This window comes from Podarcis liolepis, assembly GCF_965112155.1.
Source record: "Podarcis liolepis genome assembly, chromosome: 2".
NCBI classification, from domain to species: domain Eukaryota; kingdom Metazoa; phylum Chordata; class Lepidosauria; order Squamata; family Lacertidae; genus Podarcis; species Podarcis liolepis.
The window spans coordinates 24,111,117-24,121,457 of record NC_139555.1 but is presented as its reverse complement, the minus strand read 5'-3'; the positions used below and the strand labels follow the sequence as shown (position 1 = coordinate 24,121,457).

Sequence of the window (10,341 nt, the reverse complement as noted above, 5' to 3'; positions counted from 1 at the left end):
TTTCAGGGGTGAATTTCATTTACAACTCCCCCCCTCACTTGCCTACCCCGTGAACAAACACAGCATTCAGCTTCCCAACCATTATTCTAACACCTTCCTTTCTTTAAAAGGGGTTTCTATCTCAAGGTCTAGCCCTCTAGCAGCTGAATATTGCTCAAGATTATGAGTGACTTTGAGGAGATTACCTGGCATGTCCCAAGGTAAACAAAGCGGCAGAATCTCTGTTGGTCCTTTACTGGAAGAACCTGGGGGGATAAAAAAACTATTTGAGGGCTGAGGCCTCCCAAACAACCCAGTTTCCTAATTCTACTTCCCTTCCTCGTCTTTCAACATGGTGCACGGCTAACACTTCCCTGAAGGTCAGCGCCAAATTGCTCCCATTTCAAAAGGCAGTGGCTGGCTGAAAAGGACAGCTGCTGGGAATTACAGGTAAATGGAGATGAATGTGTTTTCTCTGAGGCAAGGTTTTCCCCATTACACACCAGCGGCCTACTCTTATTCGGCCTTAGCAGCAGTCCCTCATGGCACACCTTTTCCGTGTGAGGCCTGACATTTCCCCTCCCCTGTTCTTTTTTGTATTTAAAAGAAAGTGCCAAGAGAGTGAGTGAGGAAAAATATCCTACATTAGGCTTATAACACAGGGGCGAGGAACCTCAGGCCCGGGGGCCACATGGGCTCTCAAAACCCCTCTACTTGGCCCTCAAAATTCTCCTCACAACACACCCCTCTCCCCAGGCCACCATTTCACAATAGGGCCCTTTTTGGCACCTGAGGAGGACCCCAAAATGGCATCCCCCTCCTCACCAAAGAAGAAGGGGCAAGGGAAGGTCTATATCAGTAACAAGATGGAAAAGAAAGATCAACATTGGGGATCTTCTCCCCGGTGAATCCTGCCGCCTGAGGCGTTTGCCTCAGCTTGCCTCTTGGTTGAGCTGGCCCTGGCAGGACACTCCAGGAGAAGCAAATGCCCACATTTTTCCAGGAGGAGATGCTACCCTGACATCCAATGCTGTCCTTCAAGAGACTCTGAGAACCGTCATTCCCAATAGGGGCATTTTTCGTTTTAAAGAGGGAATTGAGAAAGTCAGAGAGGTGGGCCCATTTGGGCTGCTCCAAGCTGCAAGGGCGAAAGAGGCGTCATTTATCTATAGACAGTCCTGGATAATGACAGTGCCCTTTCATAGGCCTTGGGGTGGCAGGCCGGTACAGTGGTACCTCGGTTTACATCATACGCTTCAGGTTATAGACTCCACTAACCCAGAAATAGTGCTTCAGGTTAAGAACTTTGCTTCAGGATGAGAACAGAAAACGTGCTCTGGTGGCGCAGTGGCAGCGGGAGGCCCCATTAGCTAAAGTGGTACCTCAGGTTAAGAACAGTTTCAGGTTAAGAACGGACCTCCAGAACGAATTAAGTACTTAACCCGAGGTACCACTGTACTTGCTTACAGACTGTTCCTCCGACCTAAATCAGCAGCAAAAGGCACAGACACAAATCAAGAGGCCAGATTTGTCCCCATATCCAACCAGTAGCAACACTACTGCAGAACCTAGCAATGCCAGGCATACCGTCACAGTTAATTCACTACTCGTCTTCCAAAGTGCTGTGTGTCATCGGCTGCCAGCATTTTACACATGGCAAGCAGATCAATCGATGCAAGATGAATAAATCGGCACAAATCTGATATCAACTATGGCAAAGTCCAGAAACTTATTTCAGGCTACCAGAACGCTCTGCAACTGACCTTGAGTTGCACTTCTTTCAAACAAAGGGACATCAAAGAGAAACTCCATTGTGAAACCCTGAATTGCAATTTATTAGGCAATTCGGTTCTGTTATCTGTTGCTTGAATCGAGATGAGCTGATTTTCATCATACTAAATGCGTCGATTACCAATGTTTGCTGTGAATCCTTAAGTTGCTGGCCTCTTGCCCAATTAGTCTGAACAGATGTGGTTGCATCTTGGGCTGTATGTACAATGAATTTTGTGGTGTGTTCCGGGTAGAAGTTGTAGGGCGTTTGCAGTTTTCACCAGTGCTGCCTTGTTAATTGGTCACATAATTGTCTCTCTAATTGTCACTGCCTATCCTTTTTTGCATTTTATTCCCCCTGGTGTCCCTCCCTTACATACATACCTAACTCATAGAATCATAGAGTTGGAAGAGACCACAAGGGCCATCGAGTCCAACCCCCTGCCAAGCAGGAAACAATTGGCATCTGATGAAGCGAACTGTGATACATGTAAACTGATGCCATAAGAAATTGTTAGTTTTTTAGGTGGCACAAGACTCTTAGTTTTGGGAGGGATTCCAGCATCACACAATCATCACAGCATGTAGCATTTTTTCCTTAGTTTTTAACCATTATCAGACAGGCATGGCCAAACTTGGCCTTCCAGTTGTTTTGAGACTACAATTCCCATCATTCCTGACCACTGGTCCTGTTAGCTAGGGATGATGGGAGTTGTAGTCCCAAAACAGCTGGAGGGTCAAGTTTGGCCATCCTTGGAAGCAACGTTTTGTATTTTATCAGTTCCCCTAAAACTGATGGATACAATCCCGTGCCAGATTTACATATAAGCGAAACAATATAGCTTAGGGCTCCATTCTCTTGGGGCCCCCCAAAAAAATTAAAGAAAAAAACACCTGGATGTACATTTCCAAAATATAAGATAAAATAAAATAAAACCTACATACAGCAACAGTGGTTTGTGTTGTGTTGTGTAGGCTCCTATGATGTAAGTAATGGGCTAGCCTGCTCCCTAAAATATCACTGGCATATATTCAACACAAAAAGCAGTTGCAATTTGTTGTTGACAAAGGACAGCTGGACATATAAAGGGCCCCATTACCTTCAGTAGCTTAGGGCCTCATCAAACCTAAATCCGGCCCTGATACAATCTAAAAAAAAGTTAGCTGCAGATGAAGCCTAAACTGGATGTGACTTTTCCCTGCTCTAATGTGGTTCTGTTTTTTACTTCATGTGCAATTCTTAAAGATAGCTTAAAAAAAAGAGAGCTGTGTATGCAAGTCAATTAAGTACTTGATTTAGCTGAGAGGAGATGGGGGGGCGCAATTTAAATAAGTCTGCAATGCTAATGGGGACATTGTAAGTTACTCATCACAGCCCTCCCGCTTGCAGTAGGGTATATTACAGTGAACCGCACTGCAGGGATGTTGTATCCTGCTGCCTAAGTTCAACTTGCAGTGTGGGGATAGAAGCAATGGATAACACCCTCTGTATTTCTGCCTAACATCCAACCTGAAACAGAGTCCTAATACCTCTGAACAGCACAGAAATCACATAAAGCCTTGTCTACACTGTAGGGCTGTAGCAGGTCTTGCTGTACTTGGGGATAATTCACTTTGGAATTCCATTGGCAGGGTTGTTTTGTAATAACCACACTAAATAAGAACTTAGAAGAGCAGGAACTCTCTGTTGGGGTTTGTGTGTGGATGCACTGGTGTCCTAGCCCAGCAATATTAAGGCCCCCTCCCCTGATTTCTGTGGGCAGTTATTGACATCTTTTCCTGGGGATATTTAAAAACAGCTTCTTAGTGTGAACTACGAAGCGCCCTATCCTGACAATGAGAGGGATCTGTCTACCCCATTTATATTTATATTGCTTCTCATTTTCTAGACACTCCGTTCCATCTCCTCCGCCCCAGTTTTTAACCTCCCTCTCCAACAGTCAAGTTGGCATTAACGGACACTGAGCATGCTTAGCCATCATGGGGACATTTTCGGGTCCTTCCTCCTCTAATTCCCCTTTACTTCTGCAAACTACCCCAGGTTTGTCAAGACCTCCTTCCTTGTGGGTGGGCATTGCTGATTTGGCTCTGTTAACTGTGAGCCCTCATCCCTGAATATTAGAAATAGAGTGTGAGATGGTGTCAACTGATGTTTCACTAGACTTCTCCATTACTTCGAATCGCCCGTCTCCCCGTTTTCGTGGAAGCCTTGTGGTCTACCTTCCACCACCTCAGGTCTTCCTCGAGGGAAGAGATTCTCCATGTTATGTGTCTTTGCACATGTAAAGGTGGTTTAGGATCACAGCCTACAGGTTGCGAGGGGGCTGTAACGAATAGGTACCTTGTTATCTGAAACTGAAAATAGTAATAATAATAATAATAATAATAATAATAATAATAATAATAATAGAGGTGTCAGAATGCAGAGATGGCTGGCAGGGTGAGGTGGAGGAGAGGGATCATAGAATTGCAGAACTATGTTGATAAAACTTGTTAGTGAGGGACAATTGAATTAGTGGTGGGATTCTGGCTATGAAGTCCTTTGGGTAGTGGGAAAGGAGTGTGTATGCGTGTGTGCGTGCGAACAATAATCTTGTTCTCTCCCCCCCCCCCCACTTCATGGTCAAAAGAAGGCCCCATAGCCAAAACATCAGCCCTTCTAATCTTTTCTTTTCTCTACACCCCCCCACCCCACCCGCAACATGTGCTTTATTAACCCCCTTTTCTCATTTAACTGCTTTGAATAGCTCAGTGGGTAGCATCCTTCTTAGAAAGTGAAGACTGGGCACGCTGGTGGGGGTGTGGGCGGTGGGGGGGGGGGGAGAGAGAGCTTCCTTGGAGATGAGATGTCAGAAGAGAAATGCAGACAAACCCCCAGCCCCGGCCTAGAGAAAGAAAAGCCCCCTCTGTAATCCTGTCTGCAGTGTCCTCATGACCACAGGCTCCAAGGTAGCCAGGAATTCCAGGTCCCGCTTTTGAGGGAAGACAAATGGTGAGATTTGGAAGAACCGGGTTACTGGGGCAGCTCCTTCTAAGCTCTGCAGGCATGGAAGGGATATTTTCTTTTTTAAAAAAGTAATCTCTCTGCAGCGTTTTGCTAGTAAACTAAATTAGAGGGGAGGAATGAAAGGGCCCCTTGGATAGGATCCAGGCAGCGCAAAGAGGAGAGGGCTTGCATGTTTGAGGTCACACTTAAGCTTGGGCAAGTTTGTTTATTTATATTTAAATGTAATGGTTGCTTTGTGGCCACAGGGGCTCTCAAAAAGGCTTACAATAATAATAATAATAATTTTAAAAGCAACAGTAGAAGTATCATGAAACTAATTCCTTAAAGGCAATGCACAATTGTGTAGAGTCCATGGGAAAACTGCCTTCTATATATCCGGTCCATCTAGCCCATTACTGTTGACTCTGACTGGCAGCAGCCCTCCAGGCTTAGGTCTTTCACATCATCTATATTTCCTCTTCAACCAGGCTTTGGGCTGATTAATATTCTACAGCCTTTTAAATTAAGGTTACCAGACGTCCCCGTTTCCCAGGGACAGTCACCGGATTTACAAATCAGTCCCCATACAAAATCCATTGAAGTTGAAAAGTGTCCCCGGATTCATTGAAAAAAATCTGGTAACCTTATTTTAAATGTGTCTGTGGGAAGGGGGGGGGAGTTGTAGTTTTGCTGTTTTGTTGTTGTTTTTGTCCTGTATTTTATTCTGTGAGCCGCCCTGATATCTTAGGATGAAGGGCAGTATTTACATCTAATAAACAAAATAAAAAATCACATCTTGCAAATGTGAACCAATTCTACGTTAAAGCACCAGCTGGAATGTGCTTCCCTGGATGGGTGTGTGTAGTGTTAGTGGAGGGGTAGTACCTCTGGTGGGGGACGCCTTCTTGGGTACTTTGTCCACCTTTGGTCCCCACTGTACAGAGCTCTAACCTGCTCCCTTCTGTGGATTGAGTAGACAAGATTCAATTGGGGCTCAAGTGGGCTGAAAGGTCAAGAAGGCTGTTTCTGCACATGCTGTAGTGAGGGGCAGATGGTGTTCATCAAAGTGGGAAGGCAGCCCATCTAGGAAAACTCTGACCCTAAATCTCCGCTGGCTTGTGGGATATCTTCTGGAGAATAAAAGGCTAAAGAGTAAACCCTTACAGAAATCCAGAGTGGAGTCCCTAGGCAGTTGGATGGTGCCTTGTACACCTCTTTCCAGCAACTCCTGCAGCCATGTTGGTGCCAAACATATTTTTCTGCTTTCCTTTGGACCGCGTCAGTGACGCCGAGAAGGACCGGGGGGGGGGTCCTGTTGTCTGGGCAGCCCAGGACCTCCATATTCACTGCCCTGGTTTGTGCCCCGGAGCGCTCACTTTGGTGCTGCTAATGCAGCAGTTTGACCTCACCTCCAGAGGCACACTCCATTGTCTCTTGAGACAGATGGATGCCAACAACCCTGTGTGTTTGCATGTGTGTCTTAAAAAGCAGAGACATCACCTTGCCAACAAAGGTCTGTATAGTTAAAGCTATGGTTTTCCCAGTAGTGATGTATGGAAGTGTGAGCTGGACCATAAAGAAGGCTGATCGCCGAATAATTGATGCTTTTGAATTATGGTGCTGGAGGAGACTCTTGAGAGTCCCATGGACTGCAAGAAGATCAAATCTATCAATTCTTAAGGAAATCAGCCCTGAGTGCTCACTGGAAGGACAGATGCTGAAGCTGAGGCTCCAATACTTTGGCCACCTCATGAGAAGAGAAGACTCCCTGGAAAAGACCCTGATGTTGGGAAAGATTGAGGGCACAAGGAGAAGGGGACGACAGAGGACGAGCATGAGTTTGAACAAACTGCAGGAGGCAGTGAAAGACAGGAGTGCCTGGCGTGCTCTGGTCCATGGGGTCACAAAGAGTCGGACACGACTAAACGACTAAACATCAACAACAGAAATACAGTGGTGCCTCGCAAGACGAATGCCTCGCAAGACGAAAAACCCGCTAGACGAAAGGGTTTTCCGTTTTTCGATGCGCTTCGCAAGACGAATTTCCCTATGGGCTTGCTTCGCAAGACGAAAACGTCTTGCGAGTCTTGCGATTTTTTTCGCTCCCCCCCTTTTTCTAAGCCGCTAATAGCCTTTTAGCCGCTAAGCCACTAAGCCTTTAATAGCCGCTAAACCGCTAATAGCGCTAATCCGCTAATCCGCTAAACCGCTAATAGGGTTGCTTCGCAAAACGAAAAAACCGCTAGACGAAGAGACTCGCGGAACGGATTATTTTCGTCTTGCAAGGCACCACTGTAGCTGTGTGTAGAAATAGCATTCATGGCTATTCATCCAGTTTTGTTTCTTGCCCTACCTTCCACTGGCGTGCGACCCATGGAGGAATGCAACTGTTGGGTGGGAAAAGGTTCCCCACCCCTGTCGCAAATAAAGGGGGAGAGCTATCCATTGTGGAAGAGCAGAAACTGCGGCAAACAAAACTGCGAGCTCCTTGGCCACTGCAGCCAATCCACAGCACCAGATCGCCACAGCTGACTTCAAGGCAGTCAACCTAGCCTTTGGCGTATTGTGCCTGCCAGTGATTTATAGATTGTGCCGCTTGAAAGCAACAGCATGCACAGCCCCTCCATCATTCCAAGCTACCTCACGACATTGTAAACAACTGTTTCGGCAGCATTTCTACTCATTTCCCTGAAAGCTTCTACAGAGGGCCTTTGCCAGGCATTGTGTGGAGTAAACTCAATTAATTAGTTCATCCTAGGTCTGGGGTTTCAGCCAGAGAAGCAAGTAGTACGAGACCACACAGAATCCCCTCCTAGGAATAAAATCAATTTCCTTTATACATTTTTTTTTAAAAAAAATGATTAAAATTCTGTCTGCTTTAATTCACCAGGATGATTCAATTGTCTCTGCCATGTAGCTCCAGTGGGAGTTTTAGCAAATGATAACAAATAAATGACCAGCCGAAGCACAATTCCTGGACAAGCAACATTTCTGGAATTGCTCCTCCTTCGACGATCATGAGGGAAAACATGGAGAAATTCCGTGGCATGGGAAACATGGTAGGCGAGAATGAAAAGAGGACTGGACACATAGCTTTGCCCATTCAGGGAGAAGAGGACCCGTCCCCGGTGCCATTTGTGTGAGGAGGTTTCTATTGCAAATGAGCAGGAGCCATTGGCAAGGGCCCGTTTAATTTGATCGCAGTTCATGGCAGACCAAGAACAAAGGAAGCGACCGAGGCAATAATTGCCTCCTGGTGGGGAGCTGGAGAGTTTAAACTTGGTTGGCACTTGGACTTCGAATCAGACCACTCTTCCATTGGCCCTGCCAGGCCCACAATAGGCCAGGTAACAAAGATTGTGGGGGTGGGAAGCAGGGGATGCTTTCAAAGTCACACACAGCATGTTAGCACAGCCTGGGCGAATTGGAGGAGACTCTCGCATGCAGGAAATGTCTGCAGGGGTCTAGGGAGGGAAGTCTACTCTTTATCACATTTGAAGTACAGCACAAGAGTTTTTCACCACAACCCAATAGGGCAGGGGCTGCTTGGTCCATGACCTTTGGGTAATCTAAACCCTTGCCCAGCTTCTCATGAATGACGTCACACATTTTCTCCTACATAGAGATGATCGGCATATAGGAATAATGTTTACCTGTATTTTTATTTCATTCCTCTTCCTATGTTTTTAGCTGTTCTTATTTTATCTGTAAGCTGCCTTGAGTCCCTCTCAGGGAAAAGGGCTGGGGTAAAATATTATTATTATTATTATTATTATTATTATTATTATTATTATTAGCAGCAGCAGCAGCAGCAGCAGCATTCATACGAAGCAGCACTAAAGAAAGGCATAGAGCATGAAGAGGGGCTGCAAGGGAAATTTTCTAGTGATTTATTTTTCTGTGGAAGATTTTTCGTTTCACAAGCTCATTTGCAACAATATTGGGCAAGCTTGGTAGTGTCAAGGTTGTTGTTTTGCTTTGTTTACTAAATACAAGTGCAGTAAACATGCCAAATAAGTTCACTCTCTAGGGCATAGGAAAAGGTTGCACTGCAAACTTACTTTTTTCTTCTTCTGCAATTGCCACATGCATAAGTACCTAAAATTGCAAATTTCCATTTTGAATTTTCCAATTCAAAATTTCCCAGGTAACCTATATAACCGAAAGCACAGTGCTTACGACCCTTAGAGCAAAACCTGAAACAGTGGTGGTACCTGGAGTACTGGGTTTGGATTTTGGAACTGAGGTTCAAATTCTTGCTCTGTCATGCTTGGCCTGGGAAAATTTGCAGCCAGAACTTGTGTACAGTGATACCTCAGGTTAAGAACTTAATTTGTACCGGAGGTCCGTTCTTAAGCTGAAACTGTTCTTAACCTGAAGCACCACTTTAGCTAATGGGGCCTCCTGCTGCTGCTGCGCCGCCACTGCACGATTTCTGTTCTCATCCTGAAGCAAAGTTCTTAACCCGAGGTAATATTTCTGGGTTAGCGGAGTCTGTAACCTGAAGCGTATGTAACCCGAGGTACCACTGTACTGAGAAGGCAAAAAGTGACTGCAAAACAATCAATCAGGCAGCTTAATATGTTCTGAAATGTTAATATGTTTTGAAATTTATTCTATTTTAATAAAAGTGATTTTGTAAAATATCATTTTTATAAACTAAAATTAACGGCCAAATTCATGCCAGTTATCCCAATGAGGAATTCAGCGTAGGGCTATGGCAATTGTTCCACCAGCAAAAGTCTTTCAGATGCACCCCTCCCCCTGCGTGCTGTTCTGGGGGTTGTTCTACCCCTTCCAACCCAACTTTGGGGGTCATAGGGGAGAAGGGAAAGCTCTGTTGTGCTAGCAAGCACCCTTGTGCAAACATCTGCTAGTGGGACTACTTAGTTGAATTCTGTCCTTTGTACTCAGTTATCAGAACACTGGAATACCCAATTGTACATTTACTTCTTAGTGAGCCATTGTGCAGACGACTGTCCGCATGCTTTTGATACCACCAGGAGTAGAGACTTACTTTTAAAAGGAAATTGATAATTCGGAGGGTAATATTCCAGAGGGGACTAGACTAGACTCATGCTTACAACCTGGCCCTTGAGCAACAGGATGGTTTAGAGTGAACTACCTCTTGGCGTTATGAGGTAAACTGACATACAGTGGTACCTCGGGTTACGTACTTAATTCGTTCCGGAGGTCCGTTCTTAACCTGAAACTGTTCTTAACCTGAAGCACCACTTTAGCTAATGGGGCCTCCCACTGCCGCTGCACCGCCGGAGCACAATTTCTGTTCTCATCCTGAAGCAAAGTTCTTAACCCGAGGTACTATTTCTGGGTTAGCGGAGTCTGTAACCTGACGCTTATGTAACCTGAAGTGTATGTAACCCAAGGTACCACTGTAATTGTGCAAAGTCCTTGGAGGAAGGAGTAGGATGGAACAAATATATATAAAATGTAAGAGGGATTATAAAATAAATAAGCACTAAAAAAATCTGTAATTACCAAGAGGACCCTCTCAAGTTTGAATTCATGCGATTGAACTGAGGCAATACTGACCCTACCATGCTAATTTCCAGACTATAACTGAGGTTTACATGTGGTCTCCCCCA

At 45.2% G+C, this 10,341-nt stretch overlaps 1 long non-coding RNA gene across 7 annotated transcripts in view; it reads left to right on the top strand.

Moving 5' to 3' along the window:
- The first annotated feature begins 291 nt into the window (after positions 1–291).
- Positions 292–10,341, top strand: part of LOC310700670 — a 72,957-nt gene continuing 62,907 nt past the window's right edge. For all 7 annotated transcript variants that reach the window (XR_014522686.1, XR_014522687.1, XR_014522688.1 and 4 more), the window contains exon 1: positions 292–429. This is a non-coding gene — a long non-coding RNA (uncharacterized lncRNA). The remainder of the gene's footprint in view (positions 430–10,341) is intronic.